We start from the raw sequence: 25,062 nt of genomic DNA, 5'->3' as shown, positions 1-25,062 counted from the left end.
TGGTACCCATTCCACGGGTTTCAACTACCCAGGTTTAAGGTATTCTTCCTTCAGCTAAAACATGCATGTGGAACCTAGAGTATGATCAACCATGTGATCGGGAGACGTGTTCAAGTATGTCTCAGTTTTCGTACCCTTGTACTCGGGTGCAACATTCCAGACGCTTTACTAACACTCTCCCGACTTGGAGAGTCAGTCCCTTTAACCTCCTGTTTGGCCCAGTTTGCAATTTCTGCGGAAGATGAACAGGAATAGCGAGAACCAATGAGAGGCTAGCTGGAGGTGTCTGGACGGGCAAATTTAACTCTCATTTCCCACCAGGAAGAGGAATTAACCAAAGGCTCAGCGTGCCGTGCCGGAACCAGATTAGGGCCTGAAGCCATCCTGCGGTGTTGCGGCCAGGTCACAAGAAAGCGAGTTGAAGAAAGGAGCTCAGGGGCACTGTAATTCACAAACCTGCAGAGTTATAAATGACAGCTATCGTCCAAAAATAGACTGAAGTAAGGCTGCCAAGAGGACTTGAAAGCGGGGCAGAATTGCAGGAAACCGATTTCAGGAGGTAGACTGGAATTGCATTGAAAGCATAGGAAAAGAGGCAGAACGTCCACAATGATGCACTTGGCCAAAGAGGGCGTATGCGTTTTTTCCTGAATATATTCAGGAAAAAACGCATACGCCCTTTTTGGCCAACCAAGCAAGCTTGCAAAGGAAATCTGCACTACAATGAAGTCTCACTTCCCCCCGGTCAAAAGGGCCATCTGAAAAAAGTGTAAAATCCAGAAAGGCAGGACAGGCCATGGAGAACTGGGAGCCTTGTTATGCTGATGGGCGGGATGTAAATTGCCAACAACCACTCGGGAGAAGTGTATGGTGTTTCCTGAAACATCTAAAAAACAAAGCAACAGAACCTAGGGCACTTCCACTTATGGTCCTATAGCTTAGGGAAATTAAAATAAAAAAGACACAGCCACCCCAAAGTTTGGAACGGCTCTGTTTACAAGAACCTCGTTTACAGTACAAGTTCAACATCGCAGAAAGTGAAAAATGGATAAAGAAGTTGTGGTATTTACTTACAAAGCAATATCACTCAGCAATGAAATCTGTGTCATCAGGCCCTTAGCAGCAAAATGAGTGGATTCAGGTATGATGATTCTAACTGAAATAAGTCACACAGAAAAAGAAACATCATAAGATATCAGTAATACACGGAATGGAAACTTGGCTACACAGGAACTGAATTACAGAACAGAACAGGGTCTCAAATTTAGAAAACCAACTTATGCTTGCTTAAGGCGAAAGGTGAGTTGGGGTGCTGCATAAAACCAGAGATTGAAATGAGCACAGATAAAGTTCCTTAAGCCAAATATGGAATAGACAAGAGCTACTCCTTGCTCAACGAAATGGACTCAACACCCCATATTAAACGCCTAAGAATGTACCTGACTAGTAAGTATCTTAAAACCTATGGATTGCTATGTCTCCGAAAGAGAATCAAGCATGTGTACAGGGGCATAAACGTAGCAGTGATAGGATTGGAGAGGTTCGGTGAGCAAATGAAGACCCTTTGAAGTCATATTGCATGGTACCCATTCCACGGGTTTCAACTACCCAGGTTTAAGGTATTCTTCCTTCAGCTAAAACATGCATGTGGAACCTAGAGTATGATCAACCATGTGATCGGGAGACGTGTTCAAATATGTCGCAGTTTTCGTACCCTGGTACTCGGGTGCAACATTCCAGACGCTTTACTAACACTCTCCCGACTTGGAGAGTCAGTCCCTTTAACCTCCTGTTTGGCCCAGTTTGCAATTTCTGCGGAAGATGAACAGGAATAGCGAGAACCAATGAGAGGCTAGCTGGAGGTGTCTGGACGGGCAAATTTAACTCTCATTTCCCACCAGGAAGAGGAATTAACCAAAGGCTCAGCGTGCCGTGCCGGAACCAGATTAGGGCCTGAAGCCATCCTGCGGTGTTGCGGCCAGGTCACAAGAAAGCGAGTTGAAGAAAGGAGCTCAGGGGCACTGTAATTCACAAACCTGCAGAGTTATAAATGACAGCTATCGTCCAAAAATAGACTGAAGTAAGGCTGCCAAGAGGACTTGAAAACGGGGCAGAATTGCAGGAAACCGATTTCAGGAGGTAGACTGGAATTGCACTGAAAGCATAGGAAAAGAGGCAGAACGTCCACAATGATGCACTTGGCCAAAAAGGGCGTATGCGTTTTTTCCTGAATATATTCAGGAAAAAACGCATACGCCCTTTTTGGCCAACCAAGCAAGCTTGCAAAGGAAATCTGCACTACAATGAAGTCTCACTTCCCCCCGGTCAAAAGGGCCATCTGAAAAAAGTGTAAAATCCAGAAAGGCAGGACAGGCCATGGAGAACTGGGAGCCTTGTTATGCTGATGGGCGGGATGTAAATTGCCAACAGACACTCGGGAGAAGTGTATGGTGTTTCCTGAAACATCTAAAAAACAAAGCAACAGAGCCTAGGGCACTTCCACTTATGGTCCTATAGCTTAGGGAAATTAAAATCAAAAAGACACAGCCACCCCAAAGTTGGGGACGCCTCTGTTTACAAGAACCTCATTTACAGTACAAGTTCAACATCGCAGAAAGTGAAAAATGGATAAAGAATTTGTGGTATTTACTTACAAAGCAATATCACTCAGGAATGAAATCTATGTCATCAGGCCCTTAGCAGCACAATGAGTGGATTCTGGTATGATGATTCTAACTGAAATAAGTCACACAGAAAAAGAAACATCATAAGATATCAGTAATACACGGAATGTAAACTTGGCTACACAGGAACTGAATTACAGAACAGAACAGGGTCTCAAATTTAGAAAACCAACTTATGCTTGCTTAAGGGTAAAGGTGAGTAGGGGTGCTGCATAAAACCAGAGATTGAAATGAGAACAGATAAAGTTCCTTAAGTCAAATATGGAATAGACAAGAGCTACTCCTTGCTCAACAAAATGGACTCAACACCGCATACTAAACGCCTAAGAATGTACCTGACTAGTAAGTATCTTAAAACCTATGGATTGCTATGTCTCCGAAAGAGAATCAAGAGTGTGTACAGGGGCATAAACGCAGCAGTGATAGGATTGGAGAGGTTCGGTGAGCAAATGAAGACCCTTTGAAGTCACATTGCATGGTACCCATGACACGGGTCTTAACTCTCCAGGTTTAAGATATTCTTCCTTCAGCTAAAACATGCATGTGGAACCCAAGTATGATCAACCATGTGAACGGGAGACGTGTTCAAATATGTCTCAGTTTTCCTCCCCTGGTACTTGGGTGCAACATTCCAGACGCTTTACTAACACTCTCCCCACTTGGAGAGTCAGCGCCTTTAACCTCATGTTTGACCCAGTTTGCAATTTCTGCGGAAGATGAACAGGAATAGCGAAAACCAATGAGAGACTAGCTGGAGGTGTCTGGACGGGCAAATTTAACTCTCATTTCCCACCAGGAAGAGGAAATAACCAAAGGCTCAGCGTGCCGTGCCGGAACCAGATTAGGGCCTGAAGCCATCCTGTGGTGTTGCGGCCAGGTCACAAGAAAGCAAGTTGAAGAAAGGAGCTCAGGGGCACTGTAATTCACAAACCTGCAGAGTTATAAATGACAGCTATCGTCCAAAAATAGACTGAAGTAAGGCTGCCAAGAGGACTTGAAAGCGGGGCAGAATTGCAGGAAACCGATTTCAGGAGGTAGACTGGAATTGCATTGAAAGCATAGGAAAAGAGGCAGAACGTCCACAATGATGCACTTGGCCAAAAAGGGCGTATGCGTTTTTTCCTGAATATATTCAGGAAAAAACGCATACGCCCTTTTTGGCCAACCAAGCAAGCTTGCAAAGGAAATCTGCACTACAATGAAGTCTCACTTCCCCCCGGTCAAAAGGGCCATCTGAAAAAAGTGTAAAATCCAGAAAGGCAGGACAGGCCATGGAGAACTGGGAGCCTTGTTATGCTGATGGGCGGGATGTAAATTGCCAACAGAGACTCCGGAGAAGTGTATGGTGTTTCCTATAACATCTAAAAAACAAAGCCACACAACCTTGGGCACTTCCACTTATGGTCCTATAGCTTAGGGAAATTAAAATCAAAAAGACACAGCCACCCCAAAGTTTGGAACGGCTCTGTTTACAAGAACCTCGTTTACAGTACAAGTTCAACATCGCAGAAAGTGAAAAATGGATAAAGAAGTTGTGGTATTTACTTACAAAGCAATATCACTCAGCAATGAAATCTGTGTCATCAGGCCCTTAGCAGCACAATGAGTGGATTCAGGTATGATGATTCTAACTGAAATAAGTCACACAGAAAAAGAAACATCATAAGATATCAGTAATACACGGAATGGAAACTTGGTTACACAGGAACTGAATTACAGAACAGAACAGGGTCTCAAATTTAGAAAACCAACTTATGCTTGCTTAAGGGTAAAGGTGAGTTGGGGTGCTGCATAAAACCAGAGATTGAAATGAGCACAGATAAAGTTCCTTAAGCCAAATATGGAATAGACAAGAGCTACTCCTTGCTCAACGAAATGGACTCAACACCGCATATTAAACGCCTAAGAATGTACCTGACTAGTAAGTATCTTAAAACCTATGGATTGCTATGTCTCCGAAAGAGAATCAAGCATGTGTACAGGGGCATAAACGCAGCAGTGATAGGATTGGAGAGGTTCGGTGAGCAAATGAAGACCCTTTGAAGTCATATTGCATGGTACCCATTCCACGGGTTTCAACTACCCAGGTTTTAGGTATTCTTCCTTCAGCTAAAACCTGCATGTGGAACCCAGAGTATGATCAACCATGTGATCGGGAGACGTGTTCAAATATGTCTCAGTTTTCCTCCCCTGGTACTCGGGTGCAACATTCCAGACGCTTTACTAACACTCTCCGCACTTGGAGAGTCAGCGCCTTTAACCTCCTGTTTGGCCCAGTTTGCAATTTCTGCGGAAGATGTACAGGAATAGCGAGAACCGATGAGAGCCTAGCTGGAGGTGTCTGGACGGGCAAATTTAACTCTCATTTCCCACCAGGAAGAGGAAATAACCAAAGGCTCAGCGTGCCGTGCCGGAACCAGATTAGGGCCTGAAGCCATCCTGCGGTGTTGCGACCAGGTCACAAGGAAGTGACTTGAAGAAAGGAGCTCAGGGGCACTGTAATTCACAAACCTGCAGAGTTATAAATGACAGCTATCGTCCATAAATAGACTGAAGTAAGGCTGCCAAGAGGACTTGAAAGCGGGGCAGAATTGCAGGAAACCGATTTCAGGAGGTAGACTGGAATTGCATTGAAAGCATAGGAAAAGAGGCAGAACGTCCACAATGATGCATTTGGCCAAAAAGGGCGTATGCGTTTTTTCCTGAATATATTCAGGAAAAAACGCATACGCCCTTTTTGGCCAACCAAGCAAGCTTGCAAAGGAAATCTGCACTACAATGAAGTCTCACTTCCCCCCGGTCAAAAGGGCCATCTGAAAAAAGTGTAAAATCCAGAAAGGCAGGACAGGCCATGGAGAACTGGGAGCCTTGTTATGCTGATGGGTGGGATGTAAATTGCCAAGAGACACTCAGGAGAAGTGTATGGTGTTTCCTGAAACATCTAAAAAACAAAGCAACAGAGCCTAGGGCACTTCCACTTATTGTCCTATAGCTTAGGGAAATTAAAATCAAAAAGACACAGCCACCCCAAAGTTTGGGACGCCTCTGTTTACAAAAACCTCGTTTACCGTACAAGTTCAATATCACAGAAAGTGAAAAATGGATAAAGAAGTTGTGGTATTTACTTACAAAGCAATATCACTCAGCAATGAAATCTATGTCATCAGGCCCTTAGCAGCACAATGAGTGGATTCAGGTATGATGATTCTAACTGAAATAAGTCACACAGAAAAAGAAACATCATAAGATATCAGTAATACACGGAATGTAAACTTGGCTACACAGGAACTGAATTACAGAACAGAACAGGGTCTCAAATTTAGAAAACCAACTTATGCTTCCTTAAGGGTAAAGGTGAGTTGGGGTGCTGCATAAAACCAGAGATTGAAATGAGCACAGATAAAGTTCCTTAAGTCAAATATGGAATAGACAAGAGCTACTCCTTGCTCAACGAAATGGACTCAACACCGCATATTAAACGCCTAAGAATGTACCTGCCTAGTAAGTATCGTAAAACCTATGGATTGCTATGTCTCCGAAAGAGAATCAAGCATGTGTACAGGGGCATAAACGCAGCAGTGATAGGATTGGAGAGGTTCGGTGAGCAAATGAAGACCCTTTGAAGTCATATTGCATGGTACCCATTACACGGGTCTCAACTACCCAGGTTTTAGGTATTCTTCCATCCGCTAAAACATGCATGTGGAACCCAGAGTATGATCAACCATGTGGTCGGGAGACGTGTTCAAATATGTCTCAGTTTTCGTACCCTGGTACTCGGGTGCATCATTCCAGATGCTTTACTAACACTCTCCCGACTTGGAGAGTCAGTCCCTTTAACCTCCTGTTTGGCCCAGTTTGCAATTTCTGCGGAAGATGAACAGGAATAGCGAGAACCAATGAGAGACTAGCTGGAGGTGTCTGGACGGGCAAATTTAACTCTCATTTCCCACCAGGAAGAGGAATTAACCAAAGGCTCAGCGTAACGTGCCAGAACCAGATTAGGGCCTGAAGCCATCCTGCGGTGTTGCGGCCAGGTCACAAGAAAGCGAGTTGAAGAAAGGAGCTCAGGGGCACTGTAATTCACAAACCTGCAGAGTTATAAATGACAGCTATCGTCCAAAAATAGACTGAAGTAAGGCTGCCAAGAGGACTTGAAAGCGGGGCAGAATTGTAGGAAACCGATTTCAGGAGGTAGACTGGAATTGCATTGAAAGCATAGGAAAAGAGGCAGAACGTCCACAATGATGCACTTGGCCAAAAAGGGCGTATGCGTTTTTTCCTGAATATATTCAGGAAAAAACGCATACGCCCTTTTTGGCCAACCAAGCAAGCTTGCAAAGGAAATCTGCACTACAATGAAGTCTCACTTCCCCCCGGTCAAAAGGGCCATCTGAAAAAAGTGTAAAATCCAGAAAGGCAGGACAGGCCATGGAGAACTGGGAGCCTTGTTATGCTGATGGGTGGGATGTAAATTGCCAAGAGACACTCAGGAGAAGTGTATGGTGTTTCCTGAAACATATAAAAAACAAAGCAACAGAGCCTAGGGCACTTCCACTTATTGTCCTATAGCTTAGGGAAATTAAAATCAAAAAGACACAGCCACCCCAAAGTTTGGGACGCCTCTGTTTACAAAAACCTCGCTTACCGTACAAGTTCAATATCACAGAAAGTGAAAAATGGATAAAGAAGTTGTGGTATTTACTTACAAAGCAATATCACTCAGCAATGAAATCTATGTCATCAGGCCCTTAGCAGCACAATGAGTGGATTCAGGTATGATGATTGTAACTGAAATAAGTCACACAGAAAAAGAAACATCATAAGTTATCAGTAATACACGGAATGTAAACTTGGCTACACAGGAACTGAATTACAGAACAGAACAGGGTCTCAAATTTAGAAAACCAACTTATCCTTGCTTAAGGGTAAAGGTGAGTTGGGGTGCTGCATAAAACCAGAGATTGAAATGAGCACAGATAAAGTTCCTTAAGTCAAATATGGAATAGACAAGAGCTACTCCTTGCTCAACGAAATGGACTCAACACCGCATATTAAACGCCTAAGAATGTACCTGACTAGTAAGTATCGTAAAACCTATGGATTGCTATGTCTCCGAAAGAGAATCAAGCATGTGTACAGGGGCATAAACGCAGCAGTGATAAGATTGGAGAGGTTCGGTGAGCAAATAAAGACCCTTTGAAGTCATATTGCATGGTACCCATTCCACGGGTCTCAACTACCCAGGTTTTAGGTATTCTTCCTTCCGCTAAAACATGCATGTGGAACCCAGAGTATGATCAACCATGTGATCGGGAGACGTGTTCAAATATGTCTCAGTTTTCGTACCCTTGTACTCGGGTGCAACATTCCAGACGCTTTTCTAACACTCTCCCGACTTGGAGAGTCAGTCCCTTTAACCTCCTGTTTGGCCCAGTTTGCAATTTCTGCGGAAGATGAACAGGAATATCGAGAACCAATGAGAGACTAGCTGGAGGTGTCTGGACGAGCAAATTTAACTCTCATTTCCCACCAGGAAGAGGAATTATCCAAAGGCTCAGCGTGCCGTGCCGGAACCAGATTAGGGCCTGAAGCCATCCTGCGGTGTTGCGGCCAGGTCACAAGAAAGCGAGTTGAAGAAAGGAGCTCAGGGACACTGTAATTCACAAACCTGCAGAGTTATAAATGACAGCTATCGTCCAAAAATAGACTGAAGTAAGGCTGCCAAGAGGACTTGAAAGCGGGGCAGAATTGCCGGAAACCAATTTCAGGAGGTAGACTGGAATTGCATTGAAAGCATAGGAAAAGAGGCAGAACATCCACAATGATGCACTTGGCCAAAAAGGGGCATATGCGTTTTTTCCTGAATATATTCAGGAAAAAACGCATACGCCCTTTTTGGCCAACCAAGCAAGCTTGCAAAGGAAATCTGCACTACAATGAAGTCTCACTTCCCCCCGGTCAAAAGGGCCATCTGAAAAAAGTGTAAAATCCAGAAAGGCAGGACAGGCCATGGAGAACTGGGAGCCTTGTTATGCTGATGGGCGGGATGTAAATTGCCAACAGACACTCGGGAGAAGTGTATGGTGTTTCCTGAAACATCTAAAAAACAAAGCAACCGAACCTAGGGCACTTCCACTTATGGTCCTATAGCTTAGGGAAATTAAAATCAAAAAGACACAGCCACCCTAAAGTTTGGAACGGCTCTGTTTACAAGAACCTCGTTTACAGTACAAGTTCAACATTGCAGAAAGTGAAAAATGGATAAAAAAGTTGTGGTATTTACTTACAAAGCAATATCACTCAGCAATGAAATCTGTGTCATCAGGCCCTTAGCAGCACAATGAGTGGATTCAGGTATGATGATTCTAACTGAAATAAGTCACACAGAAAAAGAAACATCATAAGATATCAGTAATACACGGAATGGAAACTTGGCTACACAGGAACTGAATTACAGAACAGAACAGGGTCTCAAATTTAGAAAACCAACTTATGCTTGCTTAAGGGGAAAGGTGAGTTGGGGTGCTGCATAAAACCAGAGATTGAAATGAGCACAGATAAAGTTCCTTAAGCCAAATATGGAATAGACAAGAGCTACTCCTTGCTCAACGAAATGGACTCAACACCGCATATTAAACGCCTAAGAATGTACCTGACTAGTAAGTATCTTAAAACCTATAGATTGCTATGTCTCCGAAAGAGAATCAAGCATGTGTACAGGGGCATAAACGCAGCAGTGATAGGATTGGAGAGGTTCGGTGAGCAAATGAAGACCCTTTGAAGTCATATTGCATGGTACCCATTCCACGGATTTCAACTACCCAGTTTTTAGGTATTCTTCCTTCAGCTAAAACCTGCATGTGGAACCCAGAGTATGATCAACCATGTGATCGGGAGAGGTGTTCAAATATGTCTCAGTTTTCCTCCCCTGGTACTCGGGTGCAACATTCCAGACGCTTTACTAACACTCTCCCCACTTGGAGAGTCAGCGCCTTTAACCTCCTGTTTGGCCCAGTTTGCAATTTCTGCGGAAGATGAACAGGAATAGCGAGAACAAATGAGAGGCTAGCTGGAGGTGTCTGGACGGGCAAATTTAACTCTCATTTCCCACCAGGAAGAGGAAATAACCAAAGGCTCAGCGTGCCGTACCAGAAACATATTAGGGCCTGAAGCCATCCTGCGGTGTTGCGGCCAGCTCAACAGAAAGCGAGTTGAAGAAAGGAGCTCAGGGGCACTGTAATTCACAAACCTGCAGAGTTATAAATGACAGCTATCATCCAAAAATATACTGAAGTAAGACTGCCAAGAGGACTTGAAAGCGGGGCAGAATTGCAGGAAACTGATTTCAGGAGGTAGACTGGAATTGCATTTCAGGCATAGGAAAAGAGGAAGAAAGTCCACAATGATGCACTTGGCCAAAAAGGGCGTATGCATTTTTTCCTGAATATATTCAGGAAAAAACGCATACGCCCTTTTTGGCCAACCAAGCAAACTTGCAAAGGAAATCTGCACTACAATGAAGTCTCACTTCCCCCCAGTCAAAAGGGCCATCTGAAAAAAGTGTGAAATCCAGAAAGGCAGGACAGGACATGGAGAACTGGGATCCTTGTTATGCTGATGGGCGGGATGTAAATGGCCAACAGCCACTCCGGAGAAGTGTATGGTGTTTCCTGAAACATCTAAAAACCAAAGCAACAGAGCCTAGTGCACTTCCACTTATGGTCCTATAGCTTAGGGAAATTAAAATCAAAAAGACACAGCCACCCCAAAGTTTGGGACGCCTCTGTTTACAAGAACCTCGTTTACCGTACAATTTCAATATCACAGAAAGTGAAAAATGGATAAAGAAGTTGTGGTACTCACGTACAATGCAATATCATTCAGCAATGAAATCTATGTCACCAGGCCAGTAGCAGCACAATGAGTGGATTCGGGTATGCTGATTCTAACTGAAATAAGTCACACAGAAAAAGAAACATCAAAAAATATCACTAATACATGGAATGTAAACTTGGAGACAGAGGAACTGAATTACAAAACAGAACAGGGTCTCAAATTTAGAAAACCAACTTATGCTTGCTTAAGTGGAAAGGTGAGTTGGGGTGCTGCATAAAACCAGAGATTGAAATGAGCACAGATAAAGTTCCTAAAGCCAAATATGGAATAGACAAGAGCTACTCCTTGCTCAACGAAATGGACTCAACACCCCATATTAAACGCCTAAGAATATACCTGACTAGTATGTATCTTAAAACCTATGGATTGCTATGTCTCCGAAAGAGAATCAAGCGTGTGTACAGGGGCATAAACGCAGCAGTGATAGGATTGGAGAGGTTCGGTGAGCAAATGAAGACCCTTTGAAGTCATATTGCATATTACCCATTCCACGGATCTCAGCTCTCCTGGTTTAAGGTACTCTTCCTTCAGCTAAAACATGCATGTGGAACCCAGAGTACGATCAACCGTGTGATCGGGAAACGTGTTCAAATATGTCTCAGTTTTCGTCCCCTGGTACTCGGGTGCAACATTCCAGATGCTTTACTAACACTCTCCCGACTTGGAGAGTCAGTGCCTTTAACCTCCTGTTTGGCCCAGTTTGCAATTTCTGCGGAAGATGAACAGGAATAGGGAGAACCAATGAGTGACTAGCTGGAGGTGTCTGAACGGGCAAATTTAACTCTCATTTCCCACCAGGAAGAGGAATTAACCAAAGGCTCAGCGTGCCATGCCAGAAAAAGATTAGGGCCTGAAGCCATCCTGCGATGTTTCAGCTAGCTCACAAGAAAGCGACTTGAACAAAGGAGCTCAGGGGCACTGTAATTCACAAACCTGCAGAGTTATAAATGACAGCTATCGTCCAAAAATAGACTGAAGTAAGGCTGCCAAGAGGACTTGAAAGTGGGGCAGAATTGCAGGAAACCGATTTCAGGAGGTAGACTGGAATTGCATTGAAAGCATAGGAAAAGAGGCAGAACGTCCACAATGATGCACTTGGCCAAAAAGGGCGTATGCGTTTTTTCCTGAATATATTCAGGAAAAAACGCATACGCCCTTTTTGGCCAACCAAGCAAGCTTGCAAAGGAAATCTGCACTACAATGAAGTCTCACTTACCCCCGGTCAAAAGGGCCATCTGAAAAAAGTGTAAAATCCAGAAAGGCAGGACAGGCCATGGAGAACTGGGAGCCTTGTTATGCTGATGGGCGGGATGTAAATTGCCAACAACCACTCAGGAGAAGTGTATGGTGTTTCCTGAAACATCTAAAAAACAAAGCAACAGAGCCTAGGGCACTTCCACTTATGGTCCTATAGCTTAGGGAATTTAAAATCAAAAAGACACAGCCACCCCAAAGTTTGGGACGTCTCTGTTTACAAGAACCTCATTTACCGTACAAGTTCAATATCGCAGAAAGTGAAAAATGGATAAAGAAGTTGTGGTACTTACGAACAATGCAGTATCAATCAGCAATGAAATCTATGTCATCAGGCCCTTAGCAGCACAATGAGTGGATTCAGGTATGATGATTGTAACTGAAATAAGTCACACAGAAAAAGAAACATCATAAGATATCAGTAATACACGGAATGGAAACTTGGCTACACAGGAACTGAATTACAGAACAGAACAGGGTCTCAAATTTAGAAAACCAACTTATGCTTGCTTAAGGGGAAAGGTGAGTTGGGGTGCTGCATAAAACCAGAGATTGAAATGAGCACAGATAAAGTTCCTTAAGCCAAATATGGAATAGACAAGAGCTACTCCTTGCTCAACGAAATGGACTCAACACCGCATATTAAACGCCTAAGAATGTACCTGACTAGTAAGTATCTTAAAACCTATGGATTGCTATGTCTCCGAAAGAGAATCAAGCATGTGTACAGGGGCATAAACACAGCAGTGATAGGATTGGAGAGGTTCGGTGAGCAAATGAAGACCCTTTGAAGTCATATTGCATGGTACCCATTCCACGGGTTTCAACTACCCAGGTTTAAGGTATTCTTCCTTCAGCTAAAACATGCATGTGGAACCTAGAGTATGATCAACCATGTGATCGGGAGACGTGTTCAAATATGTCTCAGTTTTCATACCCTGGTACTCGGGTGCAACATTCCAGACGCTTTACTAACACTCTCCCCACTTGGAGAGTCAGTCCCTTTAACCTCCTGTTTGGCCCAGTTTGCAATTTCTGTGGAAGATGAACAGGAATAGCGAGAACGAATGAGAGACTAGCTGGAGGTGTCTGGATGGGCAAATTTAACTCTCATTTCCCACCAGGAAGAGGAATTAACCAAAGGCTCAGCGTGCCGTGCCAGAACCAGATTAGGGCCTGAAGACATCCTGCGGTGTTGCGGCCAGGTCACAAGAAAGCGAGTTGAAGAAAGGAGCTCAGGGGCACTGTAATTCACAAACCTGCAGAGTTATAAATGACAGCTATCGTCCAAAAATAGACTGAAGTAAGGCTGCCAAGAGGACTTGAAAGCGGGGCAGAATTGCAGGAAACTGATTTCAGGAGGTAGACTGGAATTGCATTGAAAGCATAGGAAAAGAGGCAGAACGTCCACAATGATGCACTTGGCCAAAAAGGGGCATATGCGTTTTTTCCTGAATATATTCAGGAAAAAACGCATACGCCCTTTTTGGCCAACCAAGCAAGCTTGCAAAGGAAATCTGCACTACAATGAAGTCTCACTTCCCCCCGGTCAAAAGGGCCATCTGAAAAAAGTGTAAAATCCAGAAAGGCAGGACAGGCCATGGAGAACTGGGAGCCTTGTTATGCTGATGGGCGGGATGTAAATTGCCAACAGACACTCAGGAGAAGTGTATGGTGTTTCCTGAAACATCTAAAAAACAAAGCAACAGAGCCTAGGGCACTTCCACTTATGGTCCTATAGCTTAGGGAAATTAAAATCAAAAAGACACAGCCACCCCAACGTTTGGACGCCTCCGTTTACAAGAACCTCGTTTACCGTACAAGTTCAATATCACAGAAAGTGAAAAATGGATAAAGAACTTGTGGTCCTTATGTACAATGCAGTATCACTCAGCAATGAAATCTATGTCATCAGGCCCTTAGCAGCACAATGAGTGGATTCAGGTACGATGATTCTAACTGAAATAAGTCACACAGAAAAAGAAACTTCATAAGATATCACTAATACACGGAATGTAAACTGGCTACACAGGAACTGAATTCCAAAACAGAACAGGGTCTCAAATTTAGAAAACCAACTTATGCTTGCTTAAGGGGAAAGGTGAGTTTGGGTGCTGCATAAAACCAGAGATTGAAATGAGCACAGATAAAGTTCCTTAAGCCAAATATGGAATAGACAAGAGCTACTCCTTGCTCAACGAAATGGACTCAACACCCCATATTAAACGCCTAAGATAATACCTGACTAGTAAGTATCTTAAAACCTATGGATTGCTATGTCTCCAAAAGAGAATCAAGCGTGTGTACAAGGGTCATAAACGCAGCAGTGATAGGATTGGAGAGGTTCGGTGAGCAAATGAAGACCCTTTGAAGTCATATTGCATGGTACCCATTCCACGGGTCTCAACTTTCCAGGTTTAAGGTATTCTTTCTTCAGCTAAAACATGCATGTGGAACCCAGAGTATGATCAACCGTGTGATCGGGAGACGTGTTCAAATATGTTGCAGTTTTCGTCCCCTGGTACTTCGGTGCAACATTCCAGACGCTTTACTAACACTCTCCCCACTTGGAGAGTCAGTGCCTTTAACCTCCTGTTTGGCCCAGTTTGCAATTTCTGCGGAAGATGTACAGGAATAGGGAGAACCAATGAGAGACAAGCGGGAGGTGTCTGGACGGGCAAATTTAACTCTAATTTCCCACCAGAATGAGGAATTAACCAAAGGCTCAGCGTGCCGTGCCGGAAACAGATTAGGGCCTGAAGCCATCCTGCGGTGTGGCGGCCAGCTCACAAGAAAGCGAGTAGAAGAAAGGAGCTCAGGGGCACTGTAATTCACAAACCTGCAGACTTATAAATGACAGCTATCGTCCAAAAATATACTGAAGTAAGGCTGCCAAGAGGACTTGAAAGCGGGGCAGAATTGCAGGAAACCGATTTCAGGAGGTAGACTAGAATTGTATTTCAAGCATAGGAAAAGAGGCAGAACGTCCACAGTGATGCACTTGGCCAAAAAGGGCGTATGCGTTTTTTCCTGAATATATTCAGGAAAAAACGCATACGCCCTTTTTGGCCAACCAAGCAAGCTTGCAAAGGAAATCTGCACTACAATGAAGTCTCACTTCCCCCCGGTCAAAAGGGCCATCTGAAAAAAGTGTAAAATCCAGAAAGGCAGGACAGGCCATGGAGAACTGGGAGCCTTGTTATGCTGATGGGCGGGATGTAAATTGCCAACAGACACTCGGGAGAAGTGTATGGTGTTTCCTGAAACATCTAAAAAACAAAGCAACAGAGCCTAGGGCACTTCCACTTATGGTCCTATAGCTTAGGGAAATTAAAATCAAAAAGACACAGCCACCCCAAAGTTTGGGACGCCTCCGTTTACAAGAAAACCGTTTACCGTACAAGTTCAATATCACAGAAAGTGAAAAATGGATAAAGAACTTGTGGTACTTACGTACAATGCAGTATCACTCAGCAATGAAATCTATGTCATCAGGCCCATAGCAGCATAATGAGTGGATTCAGGTATGATGATTCTAACTGAAATAAGTCACACAGAAAAAGAAACATCATAAGATATCACTAATACACGGAAGGTAAACTTGGCTACACAGGAACTGAATTACAGAACAGAACAGGGTCTCAAATTCAGAAAACCAACTTATGCTTGCTTAAGGGGAAAGGTGAGTTGGGGTGCTGCATAAAACCAGAGATTGAAATGAGCACAGATAAAGTTCCTTAAGCCAAATATGGAATAGACAAGAGCTACTCCTTGCTCAACGAAATGGACTCAACACCCCATATTAAACGCCTAAGAATGTACCTGACTAGTAAGTATCTTAAAACCTATGGATTGCTATGTCTCCAAAAGAGAATCAAGCATTTGTACAGGGGCATAAACGCAGCAGTGATAGGATTGGAGAGGTTCGGTGAGCAAATGAAGACCCTTTGAAGTCATATTGCATATTACCCATTCCACGGATCTCAGCTCTCCAGATTTAACGTATTCTTCCTTCAGCTAAAACATGCATGTGGAACCCAGAGTATGATCAACCGTGTGATCGGGAAACGTGTTCAAATATGTCTCAGTTTTCGTCCCCTGGTACTCGGGTGCAACATTCCAGATGCTTTACTAACACTCTCCCGACTTGGAGAGTCAGTGCCTTTAACCTCCTGTTTGGCCCAGTTTGCAATTTCTGCGGAAGATGAACAGGAATAGGGAGAACCAATGAGTGACTAGCTGGAGGTGTCTGAACGGGCAAATTTAACTCTCATTTCCCACCAGGAAGAGGAATTAACCAAAGGCTCAGCGTGCCATGCCAGTACAAGATTAGGGCCTGAAGCCATCCTGCGATGTTGCAGCTAGCTCACAAGAAAGCGAGTTGAAGAAAGGAGCTCAGGGGCACTGTAATTCACAAACCTGCAGAGTTATAAATGACAGCTATCGTCCAAAAATAGACTGAAGTAAGGCTGCCAAGAGGACTTGAAAGCGGGGCAGAATTGCAGGAAACCGATTTCAGGAGGTAGACTGGAATTGCATTGAAAGCATAGGAAAAGAGGCAGAACGTCCACAATGATGCACTTGGCCAAAAAGGGCATATGCGTTTTTTCCTGAATATATTCAGGAAAAAACGCATACGCCCTTTTTGGCCAACAAAGAAAGCTTGCAAAGGAAATCTGCACTACAATGAAGTCTCACTTCCCCCCGGTCAAAAGGGCCATCTGAAAACAGTGTAAAATCCAGAAAGGCAGGACAGGCCATGGAGAACTGGGAGCCTTGTTATGCTGATGGGCGGGATGTAAATTGCCAACAGACACTCGGGAGAAGTGTATGGTGTTTCCTGAAACATCTAAAAAACAAAGCAACAGAGCCTAGGGCACTTCCACTTATGGTCCTATAGCTTAGGGAAATTAAAATCAAAAAGACACAGCCACCCCAAAGTTTGGGACGTCTCTGTTTACAAGAACCTCGTTTACCATACAAGTTCAATATCGCAGAAAGTGAAAAATGGATAAAGAAGTTGTGGTACTTACGAACAATGCAGTATCAATCAGCAATGAAATCTATGTCATCAGGCCCGTAGCAGCATAATGAGTGGATTCAGGTACGATGATTCTAACTGAAATAAGTCACACAGAAAAAGAAACATCATAAGATATCAGTAATACACGGAATGTAAACTTGGCTACACAGGAACTGAATTACAGAACAGAACAGGGTATCAAATTTAGAAAACCAACTTATGCTTGCTTAAGGGGAAAGGTGAGTTGGGGTGCTGCATAAAACCAGAGATTGAAATGAGCACAGATAAAGTTCCTTAAGCCAAATATGGAATAGACAAGAGCTACTCCTTGCTCAACGAAATGGACTCAACACCGCATATTAAACGTCTAAGAAAGTACCTGACTAGTAAGTATCCTAAAACCTATGGATTGCTATGTCTCCGAAAGAGAATCAAACATGTGTACAGGGGCATAAACGCAGCAGTGATAGGACTGGAGAGGTTCGTGAGCAAATGAAGACCCTTTGAAGTCATATTGCATGGTACCCATTCCACGGGTTTCAACTACCCAGGTTTAAGGTATTCTTCCTTCAGCTAAAACATGCATGTGGAACCTAGAGTATGATCAACCATGTGATCGGGAGACGTGTTCAAATATGTCTCAGTTTTCGTACCCTGGTACTCGGGTGCAACATTCCAGACGCTTTACTAACACTCTCCCCACTTGGAGAGTCAGTCCCTTTAACCTCCTGTTTGGCCCAGTTTGCAATTTCTGTGGCAGATGAACAGGAATAGCGAGAACCAATGAGAGACTAGCTGGAGGTGTCTGGATGGGCAAATTTAACTCTCATTTCCCACCAGGAAGAGGAATTAACCAAAGGCTCAGCGTGCCATGCCAGAACCAGATTAGGGCCTGAAGACATCCTGTGGTGTTGCGGCCAGGTCACAAGAAAGCGAGTTGAAGAAAGGAGCTCAGGGGCACTGTAATTCACAAACCTGCAGAGTTATAAATGACAGCTATCATCCAAAAATAGACTGAAGTAAGGCTGCCAAGAGGACTTGAAAGCGGGGCAGAATTGCAGGAAACCGATTTCAGGAGGTAGACTGGAATTGCATTGAAAGCATAGGAAAAGAGGCAGAACGTCCACAATGATGCACTTGGCCAAAAAGGGCGTATGCGTTTTTTCCTGAATATATTCAGGAAAAAACGCATACGCCCTTTTTGGCCAACCAAGCAAACTTGCAAAGGAAATCTGCACTACAATGAAGTCTCACTTGCCCCCGGTCAAAAGGGCCATCTGAAAAAAGTGTAAAATCCAGAAAGGCAGGACAGGCCATGGAGAACTGGGAGCCTTGTTATGCTGATGGGCGGGATGTAAATTGCCAACAGACACTCGGGAGAAGTGTATGGTGTTTCCTGAAACATCTAAAAAACAAAGCAACAGAGCCTAGGGCACTTCCACTTATGGTCCTATAGCTTAGGGAAATTAAAATCAAAAAGACACAGCCACCCCAATGTTTGGGACGTCTCTGTTTACAAGAAACTCGTTTACTGTACAAGTTCAATATCGCAGAAAGTGAAAAATGGATAAAGAAGTTGTGGTACTTACGAACAATGCAGTATCAATCAGCAATGAAATCTATGTCATCAGGCCCGTAGCAGCATAATGAGTGGATTCAGGTACGATGATTCTAACTGAAATAAGTCACACAGAAAAAGAAACTTCATAAGATATCACTAATACACGGAATGTAAACTGGCTACACAGGAACTGAATTCCAAAACAGAACAGGGTCTCAAATTTAGAAAACCAACTTATGCTTGCTTAAGGGGAAAGGTGAGTTGGGGTGCTGCATAAAACCAGAGATTGAAATGAGCACAGATAAAGTTCCTTAAGCCAAATATGGAATAGACAAGAGCTACTCCTTGCTCAACGAAATGGACTCAACACCCCATATTAAACGCCTAAGAATATACCTGACTAGTAAGTATCTTAAAACCTATGGATTGCTATGTCTCCAAAAGAGAATCAAGCGTGTGTACAAGGGTCATAAACGCAGCAGTGATAGGATTGGAGAGGTTCGGTGAGCAAATGAAGACCCTTTGAAGTCATATTGCATGGTACCCATTCCACGGGTCTCAACTTTCCAGGTTTAAGGTATTCTTTCTTCAGCTAAAACATGCATGTGGAACCCAGAGTATGATCAACCGTGTGATCGGGAGACGTGTTCAAATATGTCGCAGTTTTCGTCCCCTGGTACTTCGGTGCAACATTCCAGACGCTTTACTAACACTCTCCCCACTTGGAGAGTCAGTGCCTTTAACCTCCTATTTGGCCCAGTTTGCAATTTCTGTGGAAGATGTACAGGAATAGGGAGAACCAATGAGAGACAAGCAGGAGGTGTCTGGACGGGCAAATTTAACTCTAATTTCCCACCAGGATGAGGAATTAACCAAAGGCTCAGTGTGCCGTGCCGGAAACAGATTAGGGCCTGAAGCCATCCTGCGGTGTGGCGGCCAGCTCACAAGAAAGCGAGTAGAAGAAAGGAGCTCAGGGGCACTGTAATTCACAAACCTGCAGAGTTATAAATGACAGCTATCGTCCAAAAATAGACTGAAGTAAGGCTGCCAAGAGGACTTGAAAGCGGGGCAGAATTGCAGGAAACCGATTTCAGGAGGTAGACTGGAATTGCATTGAAAGCATAGGAAAAGAGGCAGAACGTCCACAATGATGCACTTGGCCAAAAAGGGCGTATGCGTTTTTTCCTGAATATATTCAGGAAAAAGCGCAAATGCCCTTTTTGGCCAAGAAGAAAGCTTGCAAAGGAAATCTGCACTACAATGAAGTCTCACTTCCCCCCGGTCAAAAGGGCCATCTGAAAAAAGTGTAAAATCCAGAAAGGCAGGACAGGCCATGGAGAACTGGGAGCCTTGTTATGCTGATGGGCGGGATGTAAATTGCCAACAACCACTCGGGAGAAGTGTATGGTGTTTCCTGAAACATCTAAAAAACAAAGCAACAGAGCCTAGTGCACTGCCACTTATGGTCCTATAGCTTAGGGAAATTAAAATCAAAAAGACACAGCCACCCCAAAGTTTGGGATGCCTCTGTTTACAAGAACCTCGTTACAGTACAAGTTCAACGTCGCAGAAAGTGAAAAATGGATAAAGAAGTTGTGGTATTCACTTACAAAGCAATATCACTCAGCAATGAAATCTATGTCATCAGGCCCTTAGCAGCACAATGAGTGGATTCAGGTATGATGATTCTAACTGAAATAAGTCACACAGAAAAAGAAACATCATAAGATATCAGTAATACACGGAATGGAAACTTGGCTACACAGGAACTGAATTACAGAACAGAACAGGATCTCAAATTTAGAAAACCAACCTATGCTTGCTTAAGGGTAAAGGTGAGTTGGGGTGCTGCATAAAACCAGAGATTGAAATGAGCACAGATAAAGTTCCTTAAGCCAAATATGGAATAGACAAGAGCTACTCCTTGCTCAACGAAATGGACTCAACACCGCATATTAAACGCCTAAGAATGTACCTGACTGGTAAGTATCTTAAAACCTATGGATTGCTATGTCTCCAAAAGAGAATCAAGCGTGTGTACAGGGGCATAAACGCAGCAGTGATAGGATTGGAGAGGTTCGGTGAGCAAATGAAGACCCTTTGAAGTCATATTGCATGGTACCCATTACACGGGTCTCAACTCTCCAGGTTTAAGGTATTCTTCCTTCAGCTAAAACATGCATGTGGAACCTAGAGTATGATCAACCATTTGATTGGGAGACGTGTTCAAATATGTCTCAGTTTTCGTACCGTGGTACTCGGGTGCAACATTCCAGACGCTTTACTAACACTCTCCCCACTTGGAGAGTCAGCGCCTTTAACCTCCTGTTTGGCCCAGTTTGCAATTACTGCGGAAGACGAACAGGAATAGAGAGAACCAATGAGAGGCTAGCTGGAGGTGTCTGGACGGGCAAATTTAACTCTCATTTCCCACCAGGAAGAGGAAATAACCAAAGGCTCAGCGTGCCGTGCCAGAACCAGATTAGGGCCTGAAGCCATCCTGCGGTGCTGCAGCCAGGTCACAAGAAAGCGAGTTGAAGAAAGGAGCTCAGGGGCACTGTAATTCACAAACCTGCAGAGTTATAAATGAGAGCTATCGTCCAAAAGTAGACTGAAGTAAGGCTGCCAAGAGGACTTGAAAGCGGGGCAGAATTGCAGGAAACCGATTTCAGGAGGTAGACTGGAATTGCATTGAAAGCATAGGAAAAGAGGCAGAACGTCCACAATGATGCACTTGGCCAAAAAGGGCGTATGCGTTTTTTCCTGAATATATTCAGGAAAAAACGCATACGCCCTTTTTGGCCAACCAAGCAAGCTTGCAAAGGAAATCTGCACTACAATGAAGTCTCACTTCCCCCCGGTCAAAAGGGCCATCTGAAAAAAGTGTAAAATCCAGAAAGGCAACAGGCCATTGAGAACTGGGAGCCTTGTTATGCTGATGGGAGGGATGTAAATTGCCAACAGACACTCAGGAGAAGTGTATGGTGTTTCCTGAAACATCTAAAAAACAAAGCAACAGAGCCTAGGGCACTTCCACTTATGGTCCTATAGCTTAGGGAAATTAAAATCAAAAAGACACAGCCACCCCAAAGTTTGGGACGCCTCCGTTTACAAGAAAACCGTTTACCGTACAAGTTCAATATCACAGAAAGTGAAAAATGGATAAAGAACTTGTGGTACTTACGTACAATGCAGTATCACTCAGCAATGAAATCTATGTCATCAGGCCCATAGCAGCATAATGAGTGGATTCAGGTACGATGATTCTAACTGAAATAAGTCATACAGAAAAAGAAACATCATAAGATATCACTAATACACGGAATGTAAACTTGGCTACACAGGAACTGCATTCCAAAACAGAACAGGGTCTCAAATTTAGAAAACCAACTTATGCTTGCTTAAGGGGAAACGTGAGTTGGGGTGCTGCATAAAACCAGAGATTGAAATGAGCACAGATAAAGTTCCTTAAGCCAAATATGGAATAGACAAGAGCTACTCCTTGCTCAACGAAATGGACTCAACACCGCATATTAAACGCCTAAGAATGTACCTGACTAGTAAGTATCTTAAAACCTATGGATTGCTATGTCCCAAAAGAGAATCAAGCGTGTGTACAGGGGCATAAACGTAGCAGTGATAGGATTGGAGAGGTTCGGTGAGCAAATGAAGACCCTTTGAAGTCATATTGCATGGTACCCATTACACGGGTCTCAACTCTCCAGGTTTAAGGTATTCTTCCTTCAGCTAAAACATGCATGTGGAACCCAGAGTATGATCAACCATGTGAACGGGAGACGTGTTCAAATATGTCTCAGTTTTCCTCCCCTGGTACTCGGGTGCAACATTCCAGACGCTTTACTAACACTCTCCCCACTTGGAGAGTCAGTCCCTTTAACCTCCTGTTTGGCCCAGTTTGCAATTTCTGCGGAAGATGAACAGGAATAGCGAGAACCAATGAGAGGCTAGCTGGAGGTGTCTGGACGGGCAAATTTAACTCTCATTTCCCACCAGGAAGAGGAATTAACCAAAGGCTCAGCATGCCGGGCCGGAACCAGATTAGGGCCTGAAGCCATCCTGCAGTGTTGCGGCCAGGTCACAAGAAAGCGAGTTGAAGAAAGGAGCTCAGGGGCACTGTAATTCACAAACCTGCAGAGTTATAAATGACAGCTATCGTCCAAAAATAGACTGAAGTAAGGCTGCCAAGAGGACTTGAAAGCGGGGCAGAATTGCAGGAAACCGATTTCAGGAGGTAGACTGGAATTGCATTGAAAGCATAGGAAAAGAGGCAGAACGTCCACAATGATGCACTTGGCCAAAAAGGGCGTATGCGTTTTTTCCTGAATATATTCAGGAAAAAACGCATACGCCCTTTTTGGCCAACCAAGCAAGCTTGCAAAGGAAATCTGCACTACAATGAAGTCTCACTTACCCCCGGTCAAAAGGGCCATCTGAAAAAAGTGTAAAATCCAGAAAGGCAGGACAGGCCATGGAGAACTGGGAGCCTTGTTATGCTGATGGGCGGGATGTAAATTGCCAACAACCACTCGGGAGAAGTGTATGGTGTTTCCTGAAACATCTAAAAAACAAAGCAACAGAGCCTAGGGCACTTCCACTTATGGGCCTATAGCTTAGGGAATTTAAAATCAAAAAGACACAGCCACCCCAAAGTTTGGGACGTCTCTGTTTACAAGAACCTCATTTACCGTACAAGTTCAATATCGCAGAAAGTGAAAAATGGATAAAGAAGTTGTGGTACTTACGAACAATGCAGTATCAATCAGCAATGAAATCTATGTCATCAGGCCCTTAGCAGCACAATGAGTGGATTCAGGTATGATGATTGTAACTGAAATAAGTCACACAGAAAAAGAAACATCATAAGATATCAGTAATACACGGAATGGAAACTTGGCTACACAGGAACTGAATTACAGAACAGAACAGGGTCTCAAATTTAGAAAACCAACTTATGCTTGCTTAAGGGGAAAGGTGAGTTGGGGTGCTGCATAAAACCAGAGATTGAAATGAGCACAGATAAAGTTCCTTAAGCCAAATATGGAATAGACAAGAGCTACTCCTTGCTCAACGAAATGGACTCAACACCGCATATTAAACGCCTAAGAATGTACCTGACTAGTAAGTATCTTAAAACCTATGGATTGCTATGTCTCCGAAAGAGAATCAAGCATGTGTACAGGGGCATAAACACAGCAGTGATAGGATTGGAGAGGTTCGGTGAGCAAATGAAGACCCTTTGAAGTCATATTGCATGGTACCCATTCCACGGGTTTCAACTACCCAGGTTTAAGGTATTCTTCCTTCAGCTAAAACATGCATGTGGAACCTAGAGTATGATCAACCATGTGATCGGGAGACGTGTTCAAATATGTCTCAGTTTTCATACCCTGGTACTCGGGTGCAACATTCCAGACGCTTTACTAACACTCTCCCCACTTGGAGAGTCAGTCCCTTTAACCTCCTGTTTGGCCCAGTTTGCAATTTCTGTGGAAGATGAACAGGAATAGCGAGAACGAATGAGAGACTAGCTGGAGGTGTCTGGATGGGCAAATTTAACTCTCATTTCCCACCAGGAAGAGGAATTAACCAAAGGCTCAGCGTGCCGTGCCAGAACCAGATTAGGGCCTGAAGACATCCTGCGGTGTTGCGGCCAGGTCACAAGAAAGCGAGTTGAAGAAAGGAGCTCAGGGGCACTGTAATTCACAAACCTGCAGAGTTATAAATGACAGCTATCGTCCAAAAATAGACTGAAGTAAGGCTGCCAAGAGGACTTGAAAGCGGGGCAGAATTGCAGGAAACTGATTTCAGGAGGTAGACTGGAATTGCATTGAAAGCATAGGAAAAGAGGCAGAACGTCCACAATGATGCACTTGGCCAAAAAGGGGCATATGCGTTTTTTCCTGAATATATTCAGGAAAAAACGCATACGCCCTTTTTGGCCAACCAAGCAAGCTTGCAAAGGAAATCTGCACTACAATGAAGTCTCACTTCCCCCCGGTCAAAAGGGCCATCTGAAAAAAGTGTAAAATCCAGAAAGGCAGGACAGGCCATGGAGAACTGGGAGCCTTGTTATGCTGATGGGCGGGATGTAAATTGCCAACAGACACTCAGGAGAAGTGTATGGTGTTTCCTGAAACATCTAAAAAACAAAGCAACAGAGCCTAGGGCACTTCCACTTATGGTCCTATAGCTTAGGGAAATTAAAATCAAAAAGACACAGCCACCCCAACGTTTGGACGCCTCCGTTTACAAGAACCTCGTTTACCGTACAAGTTCAATATCACAGAAAGTGAAAAATGGATAAAGAACTTGTGGTCCTTATGTACAATGCAGTATCACTCAGCAATGAAATCTATGTCATCAGGCCCTTAGCAGCACAATGAGTGGATTCAGGTACGATGATTCTAACTGAAATAAGTCACACAGAAAAAGAAACTTCATAAGATATCACTAATACACGGAATGTAAACTGGCTACACAGGAACTGAATTCCAAAACAGAACAGGGTCTCAAATTTAGAAAACCAACTTATGCTTGCTTAAGGGGAAAGGTGAGTTTGGGTGCTGCATAAAACCAGAGATTGAAATGAGCACAGATAAAGTTCCTTAAGCCAAATATGG

The sequence above is a fragment of the Stenella coeruleoalba genome (genome assembly GCF_951394435.1).
Source record: "Stenella coeruleoalba genome assembly, chromosome: 6".
NCBI classification, from domain to species: domain Eukaryota; kingdom Metazoa; phylum Chordata; class Mammalia; order Artiodactyla; family Delphinidae; genus Stenella; species Stenella coeruleoalba.
Note: the sequence above shows the minus strand (reverse complement) of the source record.